This window comes from Rattus norvegicus, chromosome 4 (genome assembly GCF_036323735.1).
Source record: "Rattus norvegicus strain BN/NHsdMcwi chromosome 4, GRCr8, whole genome shotgun sequence".
In the NCBI taxonomy this organism is placed as follows: Eukaryota; Metazoa; Chordata; class Mammalia; order Rodentia; family Muridae; genus Rattus; species Rattus norvegicus.
Genome location: NC_086022.1, coordinates 83,947,157 through 83,973,940, shown reverse-complemented (window position 1 = coordinate 83,973,940; position 26,784 = coordinate 83,947,157). Strand labels below are relative to the sequence as shown.

At 42.6% G+C, this 26,784-nt stretch overlaps 1 protein-coding gene across 5 annotated transcripts in view; it reads right to left on the bottom strand.

Moving 5' to 3' along the window:
* The window catches only part of Creb5 (cAMP responsive element binding protein 5), a 401,200-nt gene that overhangs the window by 150,846 nt on the left and 223,570 nt on the right, over nucleotides 1-26,784 (bottom strand). The gene's annotated exons all lie outside the window — the stretch shown is intronic.

Here is a 26,784-nt window from a genome sequence, read left to right as displayed (position 1 = left end):
CTGAGGCTAGACTGTAAAAGCCTGGAAGGCAATGGCAGCTCTTCCCAGAGCAGATGATAGGGAAGGATAATTTAAGGATATCCCATAGAATATTAAAATAAGAATGGAAAGAAGAGGACAGGTGAGAGAAGGAGAGAAAAAGGAGGAGAAATAATTCTATATGTAAGTAAAGTCAGGAAGTACTGTATTCAACGCAGTTATCTATGTTGAACTCCTTCCTTCCTTCCTTCCTTCCTTCCTTCCTTCCTTCCTTCCTTCCTTCCTCCCTCTCCCTCTTTCAAATAGCGTAACCATTTATCTCCACATCTGTGTGAGCAGTGCTGAATGATAGAATGTATCCTCGTTGGTAATTTTTCCATTCCCTTGAACGCTTGTTTCCATCCGCTCTCCTGAGCGGAATGTGGGCTCCAAGAGAGCAGGTGCTCATGGTTTTGTGTACACATCTTTGCATAGCAGAGTCCCATGTAGTACGTTCTCTTTAACTGCTTTATGAATAAATGACAGTGTGGCTGGGGTAAGAATTGAAGGTTCAAAATAACTATCTTAGTGTTGTCAAAGACAATAGTTCTTTGTTTCCTAGAAAGTTATGCTGCTGATGTTGGAGAAGTTCAGGGTCATGCTGAATCCTATATTTTTCATTTTTCATTGGTAACTTGTAATTTTGTTTTTCTTTCCTAGATGTTTATAGAATGTTGTCTTTGTTTCTATAGATAAGCTATAAGCCATAATAGCTAAGCCATTTTGTGGGTAACATCTTGGTGTTATTGTTGGGACAAAAATGTAGTATGCATTGGAGAAGGGAGGTGCCAATAATCTCAACTACCTTGAATACAGTTCTCTAGTGGATTTTTGTCCCAAGGCAACTTCCTTCTCTTACGATGCTAAGGACTGAGGGGCGTGGGGAAGCTTCTATGTGTGCCTTGGGTAACAATTGAGTTCTCTTCTGCTCTAATTTATCTTCTAGAATGGTCTCAAATTTCCAGATCTAGTAATGATGCCTACTGCCATTTCCCAATGCTATTAGACACACACACACACACACACACACACACACACACACACACACACACACACACGTCCCTGCCTTTACTTCCATGGGAAGTCAAGAAGAGAGCTTGGCACTTGGACTGGTTTGCCATCTTGAACCATAGTATTCACACTTTCATTCACAAAACTTAAACTCGTCATATACTAGAAGTATAAAAATGCATGCTGAAATTTAATTAAGCTTAATCTAATTCACATCGAAACAGATTTCTTGTGTGTTTAAATTAGGAGGTAGTTTAAAAACTAAAAATAATTGCAAAATGTGTGGTCATAAAATATTGTTTGTTTATAAAACTCAGTTTCTAGCTCCTTCTACCAAAAGGTACTGTGAGGATTAACGGTAAAACTCTGCTCAAGGACTTCGGTTCCCTGCATGCAATGGCTGCCTGGCCATTGCCCTGCACTCCAGGGTCCTGAGAGGACACAAGAAGTTCCTGAGCCTGGTGGAGGAAGAGCACCCTGCACCTAGCACCTGCCACCCATTTATTCCTGAGAGCATGGGTGCTCTGCTGCCTTGTTGGAACTTTGATTTGTTCTCCTTTGCTCAAAATATCCTATTGGGTACGTAGACGCCACCCCTGTCTTCTGAAGTGCCATAGGAACCAGTTCCAGCTGCAGAGGGGGAGTTTCCAGATCTCAATAATTGCCTGCAAAGGCTTTACTCAGGCGTGCCTAATAAACAGGAAAATCCCATCCGCCCAGCACTCTTTTTGAGTAGGTTGTTTAAAACATCGGCTCCCATCCACGTCTGTGAAAGGAGAGAGTCAGTAGGTCAGGGCTCTGTGGCCAAGAACCAAACAAACCATTTGTTCTCATTTTTTCAGATCTCCTCAATGTGAAGACCTGTGATAAATCTTGATGTATCATCTTTAGAGCACAGATTCAAAGGTGGGGGGAGGCCTGGCCAATAAAAGGGATGATGAAAAAAAAAGCAGGCATCCAGGAACTAGAAGCTAGCTTAGCTCCATGCTGTTTCCCCCTCAACAGGAGGCAGCTGCACTCTTCACAGTCCTGGGCAGTTGGGTTGCAGCTGTCATCCCTTTGTTGATCCCCCTCCCCAAAATGGAGACTCAACATGGCCTTCCGGTCACCCCTGGCTTTAATCAGCTCTGAGTCTGAGAACACCAGGCTGTGCTCTCCTGGGACAGCCACTCAGCCAGCTCTGGGCAAGCTGTCTATTTGATAGTGTCTCTCGTGTTTCTGGAACCTGAGTGCAGATATGCATTGTTCCCAGATGCCTGGGCTCCTGGAGCAGCTGCAAGCAGGGGCTTCTCTTGCAAGAATGATAACTGGTGCATGTGCATCTGTCCAGAGCATAAGCATCTCCCGCCTGCTTGCCTGCAACTCCAAACAGAGTCACCCTAACAGAGCCTTTGAAATAAAACAAACACCCTAATCAGTTCACATGCACACCATAATTGTGTTTCTTTCTGGTTCCAGGCAGTTGGTCATAAAATTAATAAAATGAATTTTACTACATGGATTTTGAAATTTTTTACCCTTGTTTTTGAAAGACAAAAGCCTGGGTCATATACAGGAGATATGGTCATAAAACAAACAAAAATGATTAAATACTTGTGGTGGTTTTACTAGGTATGGCCCCCATAGATTCTTGTACTTGAATGCTTGGCCTTAGGGAGTAGCACTGTTAGGAGGTGTGGCTTAGAGAAAGTGTGTCACTGTGGAGGTGGGGCTTTAAGGTCTTAAATGTTTAGGATACTCCCAGTATGAAACATATCAAGTCTCTTCCTTGCTGTCTTTGGATCAAGATGTAGAACTCTCCGCTCCCCTGGCACCATGCCTGCCTGGATTTTGCCATGCTTCCCACCATGGTGATAATGGACTGAACCTCTGAAAGTGTAAGCCATCCCCAATTAAATGTTTTCCTTTATAAGAGTTGCCTTGGTCATGGTGTCTCTTCAGATCAATGAAACCCAAACTAAGGCAATACTTAACCCAATCATTTGTCTGAAGTTAGAATTTTTTGAAGTGAGCCATTTCTTCCCCCATTATTGCATTTACTGATAGCACATGCTATACATCAAGGACTGCAGTGGTCTGGGAAGAGAGCTCAGTGAGTCAAACGCTCCTGTGTATCTATGATAATCCAAGTTCAGGCCCTAGCACCCACATGACATCTGGCACCGTGGAGTGTGTTTAGAACCTTAGAGTTGCAGGGACAAAGACTTGGTGGCCAGTCAGTCCAGGCCAAAAAAGAAAACAGTTTAGAAAGAAGAGGTCATGTCTCAAAACTTAAGGTGAGCGCTATGGAGGGAAACACTCAACTTCAACTTCTAGCATTGACATACATGAGTCTATGCATGCGCCCTCATACCAAACACAAACACAACAGAAAAAGAAAAAGAAAGGTACAGGATAAGAGAAGTGGGCCCAGCAGTGACTACATAAGCATCTGAGAACCAAGCAGTCCATCTTCTCATTTGTTCAGTCAGGGCCCTCTGTGTGGAAAGGGATTTGAACATGCAAAACTCAGTCAGGACAACACCGGACTGCTCCCATGGATGAGTTCATGGCTAGATGCCAATGAGCAGAGCTGGTGTGCATCTGAGCAGCTGGTTTGAAGTGGCACCAAGGGGTGGGATTAGTGGTGGGGTGGTCATAGTGAGGAGGAAGAGTGCAGACAAAGGGGGACCCAATGGAGCAATGTCGCTTTAACACCACTGCCAGGGCTTGTCCCAGTGAGCCCTGGCTTGGTCCCTGAATCCCTCTTGACACAGTAGGCTATATTTTGAAACTGATTATCTAGAGATATCTCTTTGAAAGTTTGAACTTGTCACCTGCTTTTCCAGTGAATACCATGAGGATCTTTCGCCGTCGTAACTAGCAAACACTTAGTCCCCTCATACAAATGGCAGGCGTGCGTACAGCTCTTGGTGCCGTGCAGATGGATAAATGTGTTCCCGGAAGGGATTATGTGTGTCTGCACAGAGAAGTACTTCCATCATTTGAGATGCTCACTCCTGAAAACCCCTTTTTCTTCCCTTCACAATGGTCTTGTGTGTACCCTTGAGCTGACTACTACTGTCAAATGTTTACAACGAAGCAAAACAAAAGCCAGGCATGGAGGACAAGGTCAGCCAATTCCGGGGAGAAGTGCACAGTAAACAATTGCCCTGGGATAAATGCTGGCTGCAGATCCCATGGTAAGTGAAAGCACAGCGGGGCAGACGCTCATTCCTTGGAGGCTCTCCCTGGTCACCCACCCCTTGGCTCCTTCTTGCAGTCAGAGAGCACGGTCAGAAGCTCCTTTGAGAACTCAGGTACAAATTCAACACTATACCCAACTAGCCTTAGTGGGAGAGTACTTCCCATTTTACACTATGGATCCAGGCCTTGGCTGATTATCTACCAAGCTACCATAGGAATCATCTCAGGGGAAGTAGTTCAGGGACAATGATGAGGTACAGAGGAACAGGAATGATGGACATTGGGTGTTAAGGAAGCCACACATGGCAATGCTTCACATGGCACAGGGATGCTGCAGGAGGCTAACTGACTGGTGCGGTACCTTTGACTCTGGAAATGATGAATTCCAAGCTCATGACACTCTGTTTTATTTTTCAAATAGGTACAATGATGAATAATGGTCTTAAGTCTCAAGAGGAAGCAAATCATTCCTGGCACTGAAGTTTAGCCAACTGGTGTGGACCAAGGAAGAACCTATTGCCACCACTCTCCAAAAGCTGGGCTATCTCTAACTGCATCCTGAGTACCTATCCTCATCCCCACAGGTAAGTGTACTTCCCAGTGCTCATCAAAGCTTCGCTTTACACCATGGAGACCACCCTCAACTCACATAGCTACAGTACAGCTCCTAACCCAAGACTCAGGGAACATTGCAGAAGAGGCGGTGGAAAGAGCCTAAAAGCCAGAGGGTGAAGACATCTTCTGAGAGATCGTGTCTTCTTATAACGGGGAAGCTGCCGCACACATGAAATCTCGTTCGCCTAAACAAGACCCGAGCAAAGACAACAGTTGATATGCCAAGGTGGACAAGGGAAATCTCACAAGACCTCACCCCCTAGATGAAGAACCATAGGCAACTAGTGGCTGCTAAGAGAAGAGGAATCAGTCTTCACCAGCAATGAGCCCTCTAATAGGTTTCCCAGTATCAAATGGTCCGCCCTAAATTCATATGCATTATGCAACACTATGGATCCTGCAGGTTCCACTTGAGTGTGTGTGTGTGTGTGTGTGTGTGTGAGAGAGAGAGAGAGAGAGAGAGAGAGAGAGAGAGAGAGAGAGAGAGAGAGAATAGTTATTAAAGAGAGGTGAAAAGACATAAATAATAATAAATTATAATTTACCCATTAAAAGGGGCACAATGATTATCTCACCAAACTTTCTATTTCCTTCCCCTTTTTAACATTTTTGTTTCTATTTTTGCTGGAAAAATTTAAGTATAATTTGTGTTCAATTAGAGTCTTGCTTTTATTAATACACCTTTTTGGTTATTCTTATGAGTAAATATTATATTTCTATGTGACCACCCCCAGAGGGATACAATGGGCTGTTTTAGATAAATACCTGAGTATATTTCTAGCTTTCTTTATTCAATGGAAATATTAATTAGCTTAGTTTCTGATATTAAAAACATTTTTAGAATGTGTTAATATACTACTGTTGGTTTGTTAGGGCTCCGTTGAAGCCAGGCTGTTAGTCCTATGATCTTTGCACAAAGCTGGGTGGCTGAGGACATCTAAAGCTCCCAAACTATGGTGAGCGCAGGATAAAGATCCAAAGAAGGAAACCCATGAACTCAGCTCCAAACATGGTTATCACAAAAGTGAAAACCACACACATCGTCGAAGCACAGGCTTTTTAAATTATGAGTGTTAGTTGTTGTTGCTGCTGTCACTGCTGCTACTGCTCCTGCTGCTGTTGTTGTTGTTGTCGTTGTTGTTGTTGTTGTGTGTGTGTGAGAGAGAGAGAGAGGGGGGAGGGGGAGAGGGAGAGAAGAAGAGAGGGGGAGAGGGAGAGGGAGAGGGAGAGGGAGAGGGAGAGGGAGAGGGAGAGGCCATATCTGACCCATTGTCCCATACAGGACAGAAAAGGACATCGGATATCAAACTCACTGAGCTGGAGTTAGAGGCAACTGTGCGTGCCTCAGACTGACACTGGGATTTGTGTGTGGGTTTTCTGGGATAGCAGGAAGGGTTCCTAACTTCTGAGTCAGCTCTCCGTGTCCCACATAAACTCTTTTCTATGATGAAAATGGCAATCATTCTGGGGAGATGGTTTATCAAGTGTAATGCTTGCTCATGTACATGTCTAATAGGTTAGACAGCCTACCAGTAATTCCAAAGGAGAAGGCTCCCTGGAACAAATCAGCTGGCTAGACTGGTCCTATTGGCAAGTTCTAGATTCAACTGAGAGACCTTGCCTCAGTGAATATGGTGGGGAGCTATCATGGAAGACTCCTGACATTAGCCATGGGGCTCCATATGTCTGTCTGCTTACAAATACACACACACACAGACACACACACACGAACAAAAGTAACAAAATTTACCCTCTTAATCATTTCAAATGTTAAAGTTAATAGAAACCTTTCCATTTCTTTTGATTGAAAGCCTTTTTGTTATAACCTCTCAGACAGGCAAAATATTTAAAGAGTAATATAATGAAAACTTGTGTGGCCACCACTTAAATTCATCAACAAAATGTTTCAAACAAGAACCTCTCCTACGTCCTCCTTTTGATGCCTCATCCATTCACGATGCTGCTTGCTTACACCGGAGACAGTAAAACCCAGTGATTCTTTAGTTCAAGATGGTATTGTGTCTGAACTATCTCATCTCTTCTGATCAGTCCTAGTCTTAATTCTACAAGGTACAAGGTGAAGAACAGCAGAAGAAAATGAACTGTCTGGGTCATCAGATGCCTCATTTGCAGGGCCCACAGTGTGGAGGTCTCTCGCCTGTGACAACTTCCAGCCTATGATGCTGTTTGCTGCGTTCTGACAATTCATAATATATTTATAAGCACTCCACAATACGCAATAAATCACTGTGTATTGATTTAAACAATGCCATTTGTAAGCCTCAAAGTGCTGTACTGTATTACACACATGGAGGAGTTGAATCACTTTGCCAGCCACTGACAGGAGAAGCATCTCAGTGAGGGGCCCTGGCTAGTCAGGCAGTGTCAGCAAAATGCAATATACCGAGGTCTGCCGTGGGTGAGTGAGTTTGCATGGATGCATAAGAGCCTTGGCTAATTGTCTGGGGGACGATGTATAATAGGAGGCCTTGGGTTTTAACATTCAGGAAGAGAAAATCTTTGATTTGTGTAAATCAATCCTCTCATTAGAGGCCTTCTGTGTCTCTAACTTCACAATAGTCATGTGGTTGGAAATGAAAAATAGGTTTCAGTGCAGTAAAGGCAAGCAAAGGAAAAAACCCACGAGTCTCCTCTGCAGCCTCTGGTGGGAGAAACCTGTCTGCTTCATTCAAATGTCTGTGGGTTCAACAAAAATTCAGATGGTCAGGGATAGGAATTTTAAAACTCAGCCTAAAGGCGACAGTCTGCTAGAGTCAACTGTGCAGGATCTGACACCCTGCCCCTTTCTCTCCCGTGTGTGTGTGTGTGTGTGTGTGTGTGTGTGTGTGTGTGTGTGTGTGCCAAGCACATGCCCTACCTCCTCTGGGCTACTCATCCAACACACAAACAAGTTTTGAGCTGTTGATGACTTGAAATGAACAAAGGTGGGCACACTCACCCAGCACATTGAGCAAACACTGAAGAGCAAGGCTTCACTTCCTGCTGTCTCCCAGAAGTTGGCTTATAGCAGACATACCTTTAGGGGGACAGTCTCTGCCTGTGACTTTCATCTTTGTTTCAATCATTTTCCTCACACACAGTACTGATCGCATAAGGAAATCTTCATGCAAGCCCATGGTATACCTTGAGTATGTCCTTTCCCCCATACTGAGTCTGCTTTCTCACTGGACTCAGCATCGTCTTTTGAACAGATAACTATGTGGGAAAGTGTCACTGTAGCAAGAGCTAAATGAGCTGAGACTGTATCTAGCATGGTTTCCTGAAAAGTGGAAGTGCATATGTTCCCAAGTGTCAGATGGGAAATGGCTAGCATAGACATAGTTTTAAAGAAGTAATCGAAATGTGTAATGAATGTTCTTGACTATGCTCAGTAAGGCAGCGCTCATCTTCATGAAGGAAATCTGAAAGGGCATGGTGTCAAGCACTGACACATCTCAGAACTGTTTTTCTTCCCAAGAGACACAGGTACCTCAAAAGCCATCACCCAAAGATGCTTCAAGGGACAAAAGAATACAACACTTATAAAGTGTGTCCACAAATCCAGCTGGTCTATCTTTAGACTGGTAGCCACGGCGTAACTAATTCTGAAAAGCCGTTGCAGACGAGCATCACTGCTGAAGAGGCTCCTTCATCTTCTGATAGGAAGGGATGTTTTGTGTCCAATGTTGAAATTTTATATGGAAATGCTCCAAGGTAATCACTCCAAATCCCAGCCAAGCCAAATGTAACTCCTTACTCCTCTTCCTAATTTCACTTTCTTCTGAATTTTCATTTTACTCATGCCTGGGGATACACAGTCCTAGGGCATCCATGTGTGAAGATTTTCATCGAGACAAGGAACAGTATTGAACTTGGAATAACCATCAGCAAGATTTTTTTAAACCTCTGAAAATGTATGCAAAGACATCTGGATACCAGCTATGTTCCCCTGAAGTAGATTTTTCTTGTATTAAAAAGACAGCATAAGACACAATGGCAGTTTGGGTCATATTATAGTTATCAGAGTTATGTAATAACAGCTCAGTCACCATCTAAAGTGTACTGAGAAACTCTGTATGTATTCTCATGCCAACAACATTACTGCAAGAGATTGTGTGAGCCCATTTCACAGATGGAGAAACAAAGGTTCAGGGAAGGTATAGGGATCACACAGAAAGTGTAGGAGACAGAGTTCAGACTGGTGAACTACCAGTTCCCACTACCTTGTTCCCACTGTAGTTCCTGACAGTACAAGCCTTTCTGAATTAGGTCATACAACGTTCTCCCATTTATACCTACTCCATAAGTCTTGGATTTTGTTCATTTGAGTCACCAAAAATTTAGATAACTGACTCTATTTCTTTGAAGCCATATATGAATCATTGTTTCCCACCACAGTTTGCATGAGAGTATTTGTGTTACGAGTGAAATTATGAATTAAAATGCTTTTACTATTCTACCTGCAGCTGCCAATACTAGTATTTCTGAGGTCATGCTACACATGACCATCTGGTCTGGAACTTAGGAACTTCCTGCCTCAGCCTCCCCAAGTGCCTAGCTCCCTCCCAGTCCTTCCCTTAAAGATTACCTTCTGTGTACTGCACCTATGCTGCCACAATGTTGGCAGGATGATTTCTAGGCCACTTGGAAATATATTTGTTGGAACTCCCCATTTCCCTCCCCTCAACTGTCTGTGCTATTTCTGGCCTTGTCCTCTGTCACCGCTGACTCCAAATGTGCTCTAGGTACTGGTACTTTCAATAACGATTACCTGTGACTGGCTAAGTCGTGCTGTTAAATGACACATGTGCAATATAGGCTAATTTTCTAGGAGGTACAAAGCAACTTTTTCAACTAATTGGAAAAAATTAATAAACGGACAATAATGCCCGTCTTCCATCCACACGCCATCTTTAGAGTTCCATTCTTCCCTTCTCTACCACGGCCAGCTTTGGAAGTCTGCCACAGCCAAAAATAATCCATAAAGGGGATTTTCGTGACCGTTAATCAGGGCACTTTGCTTTTCTAGGGCACAGACTCTTACCATCTTTATGCACATGCAGGGGAACACACCAGAACGTTTCTATATACTGTGCCAACACCCCATTGTCAAAGAAAATTAAAATCACTGTTGGATTTCTCCTTTTAGAACAAGACAATTGAATCTGAGATCTACAGAGCCATCTGCTCCTCAATGTGTTTTTCGGTATAAGTGGATTTATTGGTAGAGTTTGGTATTGTATTCTTTCGTTACTAAGAAAGAAATATGTATTCTAGAATCTTCTGAATTGTATTACACCGTTGAGCAGAAGAGCAGCCTTTTGACTACTTGCTTCTTACTAGTCGCTGCATTCATCTTCAACAGTGGAAACATGTAATAGGTTGATTCTTAGAGGCCTGGTGTATGGAGCTTCAGCAGTTAGGTGTGGAATCTTAGACCCTCTAGTCTGCATCACTGACTATGTCCTGGCCAAAAAAACCAGTTCAGGTCACAAAATGATGTGTGAACGGAATGGCCACAGGGTTAATTTGATTGACCAAGGCAAACAACACTTCTCAAGAAGATAATAACTAACAAACAAACAAACAAACAAACAAACAAACAAACAGATCAGCTGGGCTCCAGTCTTACAAGCAGAAACAATACATTGAAAAATTATTTAAAATTGTTGAATAAATAAAGGGAAAGCATTCTACCAAAGGAGCTAAGTTCTGGGTGCAAGAGAATCACTCAAGTGAGCCAGACACACAGACATCCTTTCCTGACCACGGAGCCTTCAAGTATTTAAGTGGATTGTGCATCTTCAGCATTGCCCCTGGCCTCCTTACTTAGAGGGTGGCCTAATGGGTGTACACAACTAAAAGCGGGAACACACGGGGCAGCATCCAGAGAAAGTGGCCTTGCACATTCTGAGTGACATTACTGTTATCCAGGTTATTTAAAAAGGTAGCCAGGCAGCTTTCCCTAGTGGAGCTTCCTCAGGTTTTTTAGTGATTACCAGCTGGTTAGCTCCTGTCTTCATCACAGTTCTGGTATTTCATGGGGAGCAACAGTGAGAGGGTATCTGATCAGTCTCAGGACATAATGTCTCCCAGTCATCAATTAAGTATCAATGAGCTACCGAAGATAAGAGTTATAACTTATTTCTCAGAGATGAAAATGTAATAGTATCACATGAGAAGGACAACATCCCCTTCTGACACTGACAGACACATACCACGAGGGCTGAGAACCTGCCGTTTTCAGGGTGACTCTGCATGGACCACCTCCAAGGTCAGGAATCAGTAATGTGCGGTGCTTATGGTTAAAGGTGTTTCTCTTTACAGGCCGTGTATCCTCTGTTGCAACTACCCCACTCTGTACTATAGAAAACATCCCAGCATGGAAAAGTGACATAAAATCAAATGTAAGTGTCTACAAGGAACATTTTATTGGAGCACAACTACACCAATTACTGAGATGTCTCAATATTTCTACCTCCCAAGTCCTGTGGGATAAGTAAGAGCCACCTAGTCTGGCTAATAATTCTTTTTAAAAGGTTTTAGATTATTTATTTATTTATTTATTTATTTATTTACTTACTTACTTACTATGCATGAATAGATGCCTGCGTGCGTATATGCATCACCTGTGTGTCTCATGCCTGGGGAGGTCAGAAGAGGGCATCAGATCCTGTGCAATCATTGTGGATGGTCGAGAGCAACCATGTAGGTGCTGGGAAATGAACCCAAACCCACTGCAAGAGCAACAAGGGCTCTTAACCTCTGCACCCTCTCCATAGCCCTTGACCAGCAATTCTATTTTTTCCATGTGAGAGAGGCTTATTGTGGGGGAAAAGGCAACAAAAGTGGGCAACAGAGACGAGAGAAGGAGAAGGGAGACCAGCAATTCTAGATAACCAAATATCTAGTCATAGTTTTTCAAGTTCTTCATTTTATTATTCCTTTTATCCCTCCCAAAGTCCATCACTGAGGGCAATGTGATATTTTTCACCAATCCAGAGCTCTATATTATATGCTAAGACAGATATCCCCCCAATTGCATACCATGAATTTTTTTCAAATGAAATAATATCAAGAGAAACTAGAAATGTTGATGCTAATCTGTGGTCTTCAGATTAATATCTTCAACATTGCTCTTAGTAATACAATTAGCATGAGCTCTGATCAGAGCAACATCTATACCTGCCTAGCTCTCTCATGGGCCACAGGCATAATTACCCCCTATTCAGTGCATTTTATATTAATAACAAACCCCGATAACCTATGACTTCCAGGATGAGTATTATCCTTCTTTGTAACTCTTAAACATTAAAACCCAAACCAACAAAACAATATCTTTTTAGGTTATAAAAAATTCCAATGCCAGGTATGGAATACCTCCCTTCAAGCCACTGGTGAGGGAGGCTGGCATTTTGCATTATTCCAGTGCACAGTAGATGTGTTCCTTTTACCAGTGCATAGTAGGAACATCATCCAATCCATTAATGGGACCACTGGCCTAGACTAAAAACCAAGAAGAAGGCCTTGCTATGTATATAAGCTGAGATTTTTGCCAACCTATTTTGCTCTGTTTTGGTGATCTGAAAGATAAAGTCTCAATCATTTCAGATGATTCCCCTGACGTGTTCAAGGAGACTGCAGCTCTGGAGCGCCATGGAAGATGTGGCTGAAGTTTCACTCCTCCACTTCCCTTCGATTTTCTTGGCTCATGGAAAAACAAGGCTGAGAAGGTGTCTCAATAAAGAAGGCTTCCCTAACTCCCAGTCCTAGAGAAAGATGATCAAGAGGCCAAGATCTAGAGAGATTTAATACTAGGAACTGGTCCACATAATGACAAATTGAGAGAGACCAAGAAATGGGATGGTGTACTTCAGTCCCAGCCTGAAGGTTTGAAACCCAAAAGGTCAATAGCATAAGGGCCAGGCTGAGTCCCAAGCTGGAGAACTAGCTCTAAGGTTGGAATGATGGATGCTCCAATACCCTTCCTCTGCCTTTGTGTTCTATCCGGGCCATTGATGGACTGGGTGCTGTTGCCCATCATTAGTGGAGGAATCTTCCTGACTCAGCCTGCCAGCTTCCTCCAGAACCAGGTATACACCTAGAAGCAATGCTTTACTGGCTTTGGGTCTGTCTTAGCCCAAGCAACTAAACATATACAATGAACATTCACCCTGGGAAAGTTTTTTTTTCTTCAAATAAATGAACCTCCCTTGATGTCTACTTTCTTCTTGGTATAGCCACCACCGGACTCTGTTCTTCCTCTTCTCAATAGTAATGGGGGTTGGGGCCTCCAAGTAGTGGTGGATATGGGTTCCACAGAGTGGATGGATATGGATTCTGTTTTTTTTCCTCTCTATTTCCAGATTTTATAATCTACATAACTCAGGTGCTTGCACAACTCCAGTGCAAGCATTCTAAAGATCCAGAGATCACAAAGTCACTAAAGTCACATATAGCCTCATAGCCCACCAACAACCACTGGCATCTAAAACCCACAATCAAACCACACACATTATTTGGTTTTCAGAAAGAAGGCAAACCCCACCAGCAACAGGATTGTCATCTCAGACTGTTACCCAAAAGACTGAGAATCCAGGCCCAGGCTACAATCTTCTCTTTTGTAAAGATCAAAGGGTAATTGGGATCTCATCCTGGTAGCAATTATAATACAAAGGGACCCACAATTTGCAGGATAAGATAAGGAGATTATTCTTAATGCCACCTACCTTCCAACAGTGTTCTCTCACTCCAGGGCCAGCAATCATGAGACTAGAAGCATAACTGGAACAGGAAGACCTTATCTGTAAGGTACTGGGGAACCTCCTTCTGAAGGTAGCATGGACCACAAGCAGCTGGTACCAGTCTCACAATCTCTGCTCTAATCAGCATAAGCACTCCCTGGATTGTGCTAAGTATCATGGCTGTACTACATGATCACCACACATGAGGAAGAGAAATCTAGAAAGACTGCCAAGAAGTGGCCTGGGTGGAACCAAAGCAGGTCTGTAGAAAACAAAACTATTATCAAGGGTCAGCAGGTACTTTTTGTTTTAATACATTGGCAATTTAGATACATTCCCATCCTCCTGGCTTATATCTTTTGTTTTAACCACCCCTAAGATCTGCCAATAAAGTTTACATGTTGAAACATGTCTTTTATTCTTTTAATCCCACCCCTTCCCTGAGCTTCATTCATCGATGAGACCCTTTGTTTCCTGGTTGGCACTGGGGTGGATATTAGAAGTCTGAGAAACAGTTATGCTTTCAAATCAAGTTTATACTTTGCCATCATGGAAATATAGATTTATTGGTAAACCCCATCGCTCTTCCCCAATGGGCTCACCCACAATCTTTATACCCCCACTGGAAGGCCTAGAACTCTTCCCGCCTCTGGTGCTACTCTGGGGAGCCTGAGGGAAAGGCTTAATGGAGGGGCATCTTAGAAAAGATATTGGGCTGTTGTTCAGTCAAACACCAGTGAGGCGCATGCTCCACGATGTCCTCATCTGCAGGCACCAATACAGCAAAGGACAGAGCTTCCGTCTTGCGTAGACTTGCCTCCAGTTGAATTAGTGACCCTGGTAGTGATAAAGCCTGACAACTCTTACATTTTGGATACATCTAGCTGAATCACAGACAGCAGCTCTCAATAGGCTTCTCTTATCTGCCATTGTAGACACACAGACACGTTAGAGTGCGAGAACCCACTTTCCAAGGCAACACCATTTTGTTCAGTTGAGGCAGAAGGCATGCTGTGTGTAAGGCAGAGTCTCTAGGAGGGAGCACAGCCACGGGTCATTTGGGGATTGGTGGATACTAAGAGTCAATGGAAAATAAGGCATTCTTCCCTCACTAGTTTGGAATGGGAGAGGAGTGCCAGACACACAGACACCTAGAAATTCAACCCATATGCTCCAGCTGTTTGGTGACCTTGGATAAGTATGCCTAATCTTAGCCGACAGGTTCCCTGGGGAATTTGCAAGCATTTAAAAAATTTTCTAGGAAGGCTAGTTCCAGGGCTCAAACCTATGAGTCTGCTGATTGGATCCTTAGAAGCATTCACAACATTAAGTGGAAAGAGAGAAGTTATAAAGTCTCTGAGTTCAATGCAGGCGCTGTGGCCAACCCTTCAGATGCTAAGCATTCCGAACTTAGTCTTGAGAAAGCAACCTTTTCAGTCTCCAGGATTCCGGTACTAGCCAAGTGCTATGGTGTATTTGGTATGTGGGGTTGGTGGTATAAGAGGGGATAAGCTCACTTCTAGACAGTGCTGGGTCAACATCAAAGACTAAGGTTAAAATCTACACACTCTGGAATCATAGAGGCTTCCTCGTTACCACCATCCTCAACCAATAATATGCTAGCTGTTACGTGGTCACATCCACACCTGCCCCATCTTTACTCTGATTGTCTCCCAACTCCACAAAGAAGTGTGTGAGCCAGCTCAGACACGTTCCTACCAGGATTGACTAGTGGCTAACCTATGAGTCCTCCGGTAGAACATTTTCCATGGGTGGAATGAAGTTCACATCTGTGTATGGAATAGCAGCACAGTGGGTCTTGCCCCATGCGGCCCGGCAAGTTCCCTGCTGAACACTAACAAGCTGGTTGGCAGACCATATTAAAACCCTCCCACGCAGAAAAGACCTTTGTGTGTGAAACAGAAAGCAATGTTCAGCTTGAGCTATTTTTAAAAAATGGAATAAAATGAAGTTGGTAAATGCATGATTCTGTTAAGCTAAATGGTTGGGTTGGTAACAGCTTCTCGCTTTCTGTGTTTTAATTATGTCACCTGGGACTGGGACGAAGGGTTGGGGTGGGGCAGAGAGATTTTAAGGGCTTGTTTGCTTTCTGCTCCCACCTTTACTGCTGTTGAACTTTAAAAAAAGATCTCCACAGGCAAAAATTCCTTGCATTGCCAATAAAATAGTTTCCCCCTGGTTTTTATCAGCATAGGTCCCACAAGGAACTGACAGCGGTTTATGTCAATGAACAAGACTTATTGTTTTCAGATTTATTTTTCATAGCAAAAAAACTATTTCACGTTGAACTTTAAACAAGGAAACAAAGAACAATGAAGACTCTAATTTGTTGTTCCAGCACAATCGCTGGGTTGAAGAAAGGCCATTTTGCACCCAGCTATTGGTGAGGGAATTTACTAATTCCCGCAGTCCTGTGCCTTGTTTCATGTGAGATAGACATGCAGACACACACAGAACAACAGAACATAGATGCTTACCCCCTCCCCACTGGGTAGATGTGTTTCAGTGTGTGTATTTCTGGTTTCTATGGACTAGCCATAAAAACTACTGGGGTGGGGACTGACGGACAGAGAAACAGAACGAAAGAATAAAGGAGAAACCACAAAGAGAGGCAGTAGGCTAGCCCACGGGGGATAGGAAGGAAAGGTGACGGCACTCAGATTTAATTTTAAAAAAGCTTTTTTATTTTGGTTTAACTTATTTCATTTCTTGTAGAGAAATGCTATAGCTGGAAATGGATAATCCTATTTGGAAATTTTAGATCTTATTTTGTTTTCCTCCACCAGAAAAGAGTGCCTGTCCTTCTCTACCCTTGCCAATCCACGTCTGAGGTCAAGTCTCTCAGCAGAATGGATAGGATGCAGGTTGGGAGCCAGGCGACCTTTGGTCTGAGCATGGCGAATGACAAAGGTGTGTTGGTCAGCTATCAGACCCCTTTAGGTCCACGCTCTGCTTTTCTCAACAGTGGCCTTTCCGAGAAGGTCCATCTGGATCAGGGAATTCTCCAGCCCCCACTCCTCTTTCCTCCTCCCCTTTTCTTTTCTCTTCCCAGGATGAGTACTGTCAATGTGATCAGATTGGAATCGCTAGGGAAGTGGGGGTGGGGAAGTGCCTCTGGGCATGTCTGTAAGGGATCATCTAGATTAATAGAATTGTGGTCTTAAGACCCACCCTAAATGAAGCAGCACCATTCCAGGGCCTCGGATCCCAGGATAAAAAGAACTGAGCTGCTCCTGACTGCAGACCCATCACTCCAGCCGCCACACGTCCCTTTCCATAAGGGATGAGACCTAGGACTATGAACGAAACACATTTGTTCTTCCTTAAGTTGTGTTCGACAGCTATTTTGATACACACATGAAGTGAGTAATAATATAATTCTCTTTTTTTCTCTCCCATCTCTTCTCTTCCTTTCCTTCCCCCTCCCCATTTCTTTCTTCTCATTTAACCCATCCCCTGTGTATGCTAAACCCAAATTCTTCCATTGAGTCACACCCTCTGATTTCCCACTTGAAATCATGGCCCTGCCTTTCACAACCCAGCCATAGTTCTCACAGAGCTCACCTAATGGAGGCTTACTTATAACCCTTCTGGATTTCTCCCACACTATTTAGACACCATGTCCTGAGTTCTGTGAGGATTGTCAGGGACAGAAAGTCTAATCTTTTCCAGGGTTCTAACTGTGGTTAACTGGAGATTGCTATCTCCCAGGAACATTGCTTGTCCTCTGCAGATTGCTAGGAGCAGGACAAGTCTGAAATGTGCATCCCTAACTTCATCCCTAACTCTTCAGGAGAAGAGTTTTTTAGGGTGACACTTGTCAACCGTTTGGAGAAACAAGTATTCAGAATGGAACCTCAGCACAGCTGTTTCATGGATTTTGAGTTGGGGGAAGCTGTAAAATGTAAAAAGACTCAGTGAGTCTTTGGGGAAAAGTAAATTCTACACAGGGCTCGACTGCTGCAACAGCTGATGAGCCGAAGGTAAAGACGACCTTCTCCTAATGTGCCAGGCATGTGTGACTCTCTCTGGGGAGCCAGGTAGGAACGGCCATTGTAAAGAAGGTCAGACATGAGTGCCGTGCACCTGCAGGAGGTGTGGAAATTTGAAAATGATGTTCAGTTGCACCCTCTATTTTAGGGCCCATTTTGTAATGAATTGTATTTATGGAATTTACCATATGAAAGCTGTTTCCATAGCTTTACCCCATGGTGACCATAAAAGAAACGCTGCGCTCAGTCTACTTTTCCTTTATCTGTCTTGTCACAAGTACTCATGTGATGGAAATAATAGAAAAGAACATTTTATCGAAGCGATAAAATGAAAAGCCAAACATCTGTAGTTATGGTTAGTGGCTGTTGGTACTCTGACTTTGACCTTGTTGTTGTCTGAAAGACATTTCGTCAGCTTTCAACCGCTGTCACCATATTCTTGGTCTCCTTTGAGACCAGGAAGGAAGCTGAACTATGACGTAAGCAAGTGTTATCAACTTGCATGTAATGTCACTTCATGAAAGGATGCTAATCACGTCCTTTTGAATAAACATGCACGTATGCGTGTACACATGTGTGTGGGGGTGAACCATTGTGTTTCTGCAAACCTGGGTTTACAGACCAGGGGTACAACCAGAGGGCGTCCCGGTAGACTTGGTGGCAGACAGCTTAACTCCGCAGTAGTAGTGCTGGCTTCAGCCTGAAATACTTTAGTGTTTAAGAAACTGTGCTTACAACACTTCTGTGTCCTTATTAAAACTAGGTAGAGAACTACTTCCTTCATAGCAGATGAGATGCCTACCCAGAAATACCTTGTAGTCTGTCCTTGATGGCCACAAAATAAGGTTTGGTGTGTCCTTTGAGCCCATGTCTGATGACCATTATTTAAACTTCATTATTCAAGTTCCAATGAGAAGTCAAGTATTAAGGAACGATGGACATCTTTATTCCTGACCACTCAAGTGCTCTGAAAAAATGAAATATGTTCCTTTTGCTGAATTTAAATACATTGTTCAATGCTAGTGTTTGAGAAATAAAGATTAATATGACTAAAATGCTTAATTCCTTCTACAGATCAAAGGCATGTCTGCTGACCTCCAGTACAGACCGTTCGCTGTAAGAGACTTTGTGTTGTTACGTTCTGACTAGTTCTAAAATCAAACCATACTTCCGGCAGAACACCAGACTTCTAGCTAATGCTAAGAGGCAAGCAAAGATAAGATCAATGCCAATAAACGCGTCTACCATAGTTGGTTATCAAGAAACGTTCTAACCATTGTGCTTGATTATGATTATGTAATCAGTGCAGAGGAACAAACGCCAGGAAGTCTTGTGAAGCACGGCCTGAGGCTGTGGGGCCAGCTGAGGGCACTGAGTAGCCTACTCACTGTTCTCCATACGGAACTTACAAAGAAATCATGGCTAAAATGCATAGCAGACACGTCGACCTGCTGACTTTCCTCCCGTATAGTTAATAGTCAAAGGAAATGGGTATTCTTTGCTTCTCTGAAATTTGGGGAGAAACCTGCATAGTATTTTCTATTCATGCTCTAACCAACTTTTTCAGTAATATATTTGAATAAAAACATCAAAAGAGGAAAAAGGAAAAAAAAATGAATGCAGACTTCGAGTCTAGGTCTGTGTTTCCCAAACTAAATTCAATTTTATGTACTCTAGCAGAAATAATAAATTTTATTTTAAATTAACTTAATTTTATTTTAAAGCTTTTATTATTTGTTTCTACTTATTTACATAAATAATAAACATCACTCATGATAAGTTGGCTGTAATCACAATGAAAACTTTCCAAGGCATCATTATAGAATTTCAGGTTTTGTTTTCCGACTTATAGTGTGAACTGGGGAAAGAATACTTCAAGGGCTGGAGAGATGGCTAAGCAGTCGCTCCTCTCCCAGAGAACCTGGGTTCGGTTCCCAGCATGTACATGATGGCTCACAATCATCTAATACTCCAGTTTCACGGGATCTGATGCCCTCTTCTGGCCTCTGTGAACATTGCATGTGCATGGTGCACGGATACATATGCAGGCAAAAACACCTACATATAAATGTTTTGGGGTTTGTTTTTTAATATTTAAAAAGTCAGCAAATGTTCTCTTTGGGGGATTTTCATACGTTACATTGGCCAATTTCTAACCTGAAGATAGACTACTTTATCACTTGATACAAAAGCTGCAATGTCAGTTGTATTTTCTCGTGTTTAACATTAAGCAACTCTCTCTCTCTCTCTCTCTCTCTCTCTCTCTCTCTCTGTGTGTGTGTGTGTGTGTGTGTGTGTGTGTGTGTGTGTGTGTGTGTGTGTGCATGTGTGCCTGTGTCTTCTTTTTTAGGATAGTAATTTGAATTAAGGTGGGAACTGTGACATCATGAACAAGGTTACAGTGGCTATATTACAGGTTATCAATCCATAAATGGATTTGCTAGTCTGTCTCTCAAGAACCCTTTTATTGAGTCTACACAAGCCCAAAATATAAAAGAATATTGGAAAATCTAAGAAATACCATTAATTAAACATCATATATCAATAGTTCCACTCAAAGATGAAATCCTTACAGTGACAGAGACAAATAATGAAATGCTTTAAAGATGTGCATTAATTCACAAAAGATTTGATACAATTTCATAATTGAATGATCATTCAGTGCTGAGCTCTCAACTGCCTCAAGCCTCTCATTTCTAGCTCTGGAATCTGCTACTCTTCCATGCTTAAGATATACACTAAGAGTTGGGGAAACAGAACGACACTCAAACTCAAAACACAGAGTACTCAGCACGTTCTGTTATATACCAGTTGGCAACAATCTGACCTTTCCAACAAGAAGGCTCCGTGACAACAACCTTGACTCACAGGCTAAGGTTTCTAGGCATGTCCTTTCTCTAACCTGCTTCCCTTGTGTCTGAATATAGCCATGCTTTGTCGAGGACAGCTATGAACGCAGTAGTAGTTGTTGTTAGTCTCCCTCTCTAGTGTGTAGTCATCTCAAGAACAAGTTATTAAACTGAGCTATACACTGGAAGTCAGGCAACCATTAGCCTTCCAATTTTTGTTTGTTTTGTTTTGCTTTGCTTTTTTTCCCAAAGTGCTAGAGATCGACTCAAGGCCCTTGCATACATGAGGTGCATGTTCCACTCCTGAGAATATTTCTAGACACATTTTCACCTTTTCTTTTGAGACAGGACCTCACTAAGCTACCTTGGCTAGCCTGGAGCTTACAATGCAGCCCAGACAGAGCCTGCTAAAAGTCTTTCTGCTCAGCTTTGAAATCTTCTAAAAGTCTTTTGAAAATAAAATCTTCTAAAAAACGTTTGACTCCAGAGAAAATGCATTAATGAATGAGCACATAAAAGTTATAGGATTCTATTGAACTAAAGGAAGCACCATGGAACCCATATCCTTTGGGGAACATAGCACTAACTGTCAGAGGGAGGAGAGGACCAGACAGAGGGTGATAAGGACTTGAACAAGGGCAAGTATGGTAGGAAGGAAGAGGAAAAGAAAGCTATAGACCTTCCAAGGTGATAAACAATGTACAGAAAACAGATGGTCAGGTTGTAGGCCATAATTGAAAGTGAAAAGCTAAAGATGAGTGTGGCCATTTACCCAGAAAGAACAGGCTACAACAGGCACGCACAATGTCTGTTATTATGGAATTTATAGTCTAGGAGAAGGGACCATAAACAAATAACTATATAAACAAGGTTTGTTTTTGTGTTAGTAGATATAAGAGCTTCACAGGAAGAAAGGGCTTCTACTATGTGGTGACTCCTCTGCTGAGTCAGGAGTGCCGAGAGAAGAAGGAAAGATTGAGGAAGTCACCGGTGGCATGGAGAGCAGAATGCTCACCAGTCCTTTCCTAGGTGACAAGGTCACGTGGGGAAATCCTCTGAACACAGTCCAGCTGGGAGGGCTGGTATGCCTCCTCTGTAGGCCTCAATCTTCCCACCCCCAAGCAGATAGACTCTGACAAGGCCTCTGAGAGAATGCCATCCGCAAACAGCATAATCATGGTGTTTGACCACAACTTGTGTGTTACCGCACTTCATTGGCTTTTCTCCAGTAAAGAGCCTTGCGTGAGTATGGCAACATTGAAAAATACTGAATACAAAAATACAAGAAGAGCAGGTTAAATGGAGGAAACAATGCAGAGGAAGACGGAAGGGATACACCTGAGCTCTGAGCCAGCTCTGCAATCCTGTGATTGTATTGCTCAGTGGTGACTTGTTGGTTTTAGTTGTCTCCTTTGGCATACCCAGCTGACAGGTTGCTGGACAGGCTTTGTTTATCTCTTTAGAAATCTTGGCTCGAAGGTCCAAGCTACATGAACGTGGCGGGGCTTGGGAGAACTGGAATTGTTAGGTGGACTGCCAAGTGTTCAGGAAGAGCCTCGTCAACTGGCATAGTCGGATCTGGAATGTGACCGTGCATGAGTGAATGGATTTCTAACTGAAAACAGTGTGAATGAATAAATGGATATCTAAAAGAGCAGCAGAGGTCCTATGGAGTAAGAAGCTGAGGTGGGTAGATTTAAAGAAACAAGACCCTTAAGCCAGAATAAATGTAGATAAACGATGACAGACAGACTTCTCCAGAGACCCAATAGTGATCTGAAGAAAAAACATGACTTACTAAAGTGGAGAGTCCAGCTTACCATCCGGGCAGCCGCAGTCAGATGGTATCTTAAGTCAGGGTTTCTGTTGCTGGGATGAAACACCATGAGCAAAAGCAAGTTGGGGAGGGAAGTGATTATATTGCTGGGAGTGGAAGTATCAGGACAGGAACTCGAACAGGGCAGGATCCTGGAGGCAGGAGCTGATGCAGAGGCCATGGAAAAGTGTAACTTACTGGGTTACCCCTCATGGCTTGCTCAGTCTGCTTTCTTTCTTTTTTTAAATAGAACCCAGAATACCAGGCCAGCGATGGCCCCACCCACAATAGACTGGGATAGCCCCATCAATCAATAATTAAGAAAATGCCCTCCTGACTTTTCTTATGGTGGCATTTTCTCAACTGAGGTTCCCTTCTTTCAGATAACTCTAGCTGTGTCAAGCTGATATAAAGCTAACCAACTCAGGTTGGTGACCCATTTTCCAGATGACCAAAAAGACAGAAATGTCAAGACTTGTCTACTGACTTAGGTATACAGCAAGTACTTTGTAGTGTCTAGAGTACAGTTGTTGACCAACAAATGTCAGATATTTCTCATATTTTCACCCCTCCTGCCTCCTTCAAAACCATGGATCCCTCTTCAACACAGAGGAGAAAGTATGAAGTGGGAGATTAGTGAGTGTACATAGAAAACATACAAGACAAAACAAAAACTTACTTACCCAAGAAATCATTATTAACATTCACTTGTGTGATTGATTGCTGTTTGTAAGCAAATATATTCCTAATTGACATAGAGCTCAGTGATGAAGTGTCTGTTTTCTAGGAAAGGATATAGTAATATTTACAAGAATCATACAAGAAGTGAAATTTGGAATTAAAGAAGTATATTAGGCATCTAGACAAACACTCAGGAAGGAAAGTGGTCCAAAGTAAGAGAGCCATCTGAGAAATCAGTTGAGAAGACAGGCCATTAGGCTAGTGATCTATGGAGAAATGGAACCAGTGCATAGAAGCCACACATGTAAATTGGGAGAATCAGCTTGGCAACTGAGGAGGAAGACAAGATACACAAGGCAAGACTCCCAAGGACCTGCAGCAGCCAGGCTGTGGGGACCTGGAGTCATCTGAGATAGTCAAGAAAACAATGAAAATGGATTTTACTGAATAACCAGAATCATTTTTTAAAAGGAAAGTATCAAAGTGGTATATAAATACATAATTTCAATATTTTTGCTTCATAAAGAGTAAAGTATAGAGTAAATACTGTATTTAAAATAAAAGTATATTCAAAAATATGAATGTATTCTGACCTTCCCTTTAAAAAATAGACACATTTTTGGTTGCTGAACCTGCATGTATCTAGTCAAGTTCGAGAGGAAAGTAACATGATTAATGTTGTGTTAAAAAATGGTTTCTTAAAGGGAAACATCTGTCGACTCAAAGACTGCTGACCACTGTCCAGGAGTGGGCCAGACGAGAGATCAGTGCTTACATGACATTTGTGTGAAAATTTTGTACAAGGCTAGAATAGAAAACACCAAGAACTCACATATAAAACAGGATCAACCTCTGAGAAAAACATGTCTCTGAAATGCTCCACTCTTTGGGCATCTTACTGATCAACGTGTCAAGAAGACAGGATCACTGATTTTTCTTTTCGTATTCTCTTTAAGAGGAAGAGTCCTGGCTACTGGACTTGCAGCTCTGGCCTTACTTTATACGAAGAGCAATGGCTCATGAAGAGCAGGAGGCAGCAAGATGGTTATCGTGAGACCTGAGAACACATGAGAGGCCCAGAGGGATTTCTCTAGGCGATGACTTTGGAGAAGCCCACAAGGCCCTGGTGTGCTTGAACAGCCCTCTCTTAGCCTCTGCTCTGGGTCTCCCTCCGCATGCCCCAACAATGGCAGTTCCATAGTTGATGTGTTCAAAATGGTTATAAATTAAAATAGTCAGTCAGGAAGTTCATGACTACTGTTACCAACCTGCACTCACTATGTGTAGAATAGCAGGGCATTTATTCATAGAAGAGATGTGCTTTCTTCTAGGGCATTTTCTGGGGTGGGGGCAACCCCTGATGATTGTGATCCTTAGACGAGAATATTCACAGTGCCATATTTTTCTCCTCTTACATACACATGCACATAGGCACACACACAAGTGTGTGACTCGAGTCCTTGAGTGAAGCCCATTGCGTTTCATTGTGAAAGAATGTTTATTTGGTTGGTTTTGATTGGTTGCCAACACTTCTTTTGGGATAGAAATACAGCACAAAGAATGTCGGGTAAAGATGCAGTTTCTAGAACCAGCAAGTCTGAGATTGAATTCTAATACTGGCACCTGTTTGTTGTTGGCCAGAGACAAATTATTTTACTTTTCTCTGCCTTTTCTTTGTCTGCCTTGGTTTGTTGATCTACCTGTTTATCCACTTTAATGTATTTTTTAATCGAAAATTCAGGTCAGTGTGCAATGTATTTTTGCTTTACCACTGCAATTTAATGTGAGTGCTGCATGACACCTTACCTTGGCTTATTAATCAGAAAACCTATGCCTATGTCATGTACTTATCATAAGGATTAAGTGAGTTAGTGTGTCTGAAGTGCTTAGAGTACCTGGACCATGATGAAAGGGATAGAAAAGTTAACTTACATTCTGTACGGGAACATTCCTCACTTGATCACTGAGCACTCACAATCCAACAGATGTCATCCTATCAACTGAAGATGCAGACCAGGACAAGAGAACGCTTTAAACTTATGGTGCCTATTTAGTAATAGGGTAGGTTGACCAGATGGCAAACATACACATGAAAATACACCATCATTTCAAACAATGATGAATACTGTGAAAAAAATCAGCAACAGATGATGTCATAGAGAGAGAGGAGATAAATGACTACTAACTTAACTGGGAAAGAAAGAGTCTCGGGAGCTGGGATGCCAAATGTAAAAATGAGGAAAAGCCTACTTCCTGGCAGAGGGAGAACATACGTGTTATTTGCCACTGAAACCAACTACATCTCCTTTCCATACCTCCTACATCATGAGGCGAGCAGCTAGGACCATAGAAAGCCATGGCTGATGTGGGGGATCATTACCCAGCTCATTATCCCACCACGGTTATTTTTTAAGGATAGTAATCAAATTATCTAAAGACCAAAATAGTTGAAAGATAGAAGCTCACAGACAGTCACCCTAGATGAAAACAGGACAACAACCAACAGCCGCTCTCATCTCATACATCCTCCTGGCCCCAACCAGGCAGGTCAGACTCCAGACACACATGTCCTGTCACCAGTTGACTTCAGGAAATTTTTTGAAATTGTTGCCCAATCTGCAAGGACAGGAAGTAGAGGAAATGGAAAGGGGGAAGAGGGAGGAAGTTCTGTGCTTTGGTAGTTGTCGGAAATCACGGGAAACACTACTGATATGTTTGTTCGGTCCAGACACCCACACTTCTGCTGTATGGGAGGGGGATAAAGGCTGTTATCTCATGGAGCATACCACTGCATTGGGATGTACATCTTGACTTGATGGGAAGAATGTGGTCTAAGCTGTGCTTTTCAAGTACCCTGTGTTGTTTTTCAGTGTGCACTAGACAGTCTCATGTGGGGTTGGCTCTTTTTGTTTATACCATGACTTCTACACATCTATGATAAGCTGCTATTTGATGTTGTTTTCCAGCTGGGAAGGCATTTCCAGCGTGAAATTCTCCCTGGTCTTTATCTGGCAGATGTCTCCTCACCCTTCTCACACAATCTCCTTGGAGAGGCCACCCCTGGTCCCACTTGGCTACAGACTCTCCAAAAGGCAGCTATTCAAATCTTAGAGCACCTGGCACATTCGAGATGCTCAGAATTTAGTAAATGTATAAGAATCCACAAACCAGGTTTGGGAGGTCAACATTCTTCAAAGCAAAGAGACTGAATCTCATGAAACTGAGTCTTGTTCACAGGGTCAAACAGCAGGCGTCAATAGGGATTCTAAGTAAGAGTTTTTTGATGCTTGGCTTTTAAAATTTTACTAACACTATACAGAAAGCCACTCACTGCCTCTTAAGAGAGATCTGGAGTTTCTATGTATCCCAACAAGGGCAGGAGGGGAGGGGGGACATGAAAGCGCACATCTTAGCTTAAAAGCTAAGATCTCTGAAATGATGCCACAAGGAAGAAGCAATAGTCCAAGATACATTCAAGGTGATCAATGTTGAAAAGTTCCTACATATCTCTAGATCCCACTCTTACTACAATCACCACTGTCATTATTTTCCTCATTGAGTATTATTATTTTGAGACAGGGGTTTGCTATAGAGCTTGGGCTAATCTGAAACTCATAATACTCCTCCGTGGAAAATGTTGGAATTACAGACAGACTGTGCCTTGGACTCACTGGTGATACTTGTGGTGACTGAAATCATGCATTTTAGGGACAGAGCTCTGGGTTCTAACCCCACCCCAAACACTTCCTCATTTTGTAAATATCTGGTCTGTGTGATTTACTAATGAATGTGCCTACTTTTCTGTGCCATGTATGCATCACAATGCTAATTCCTCATACCCGCTCTTCTTG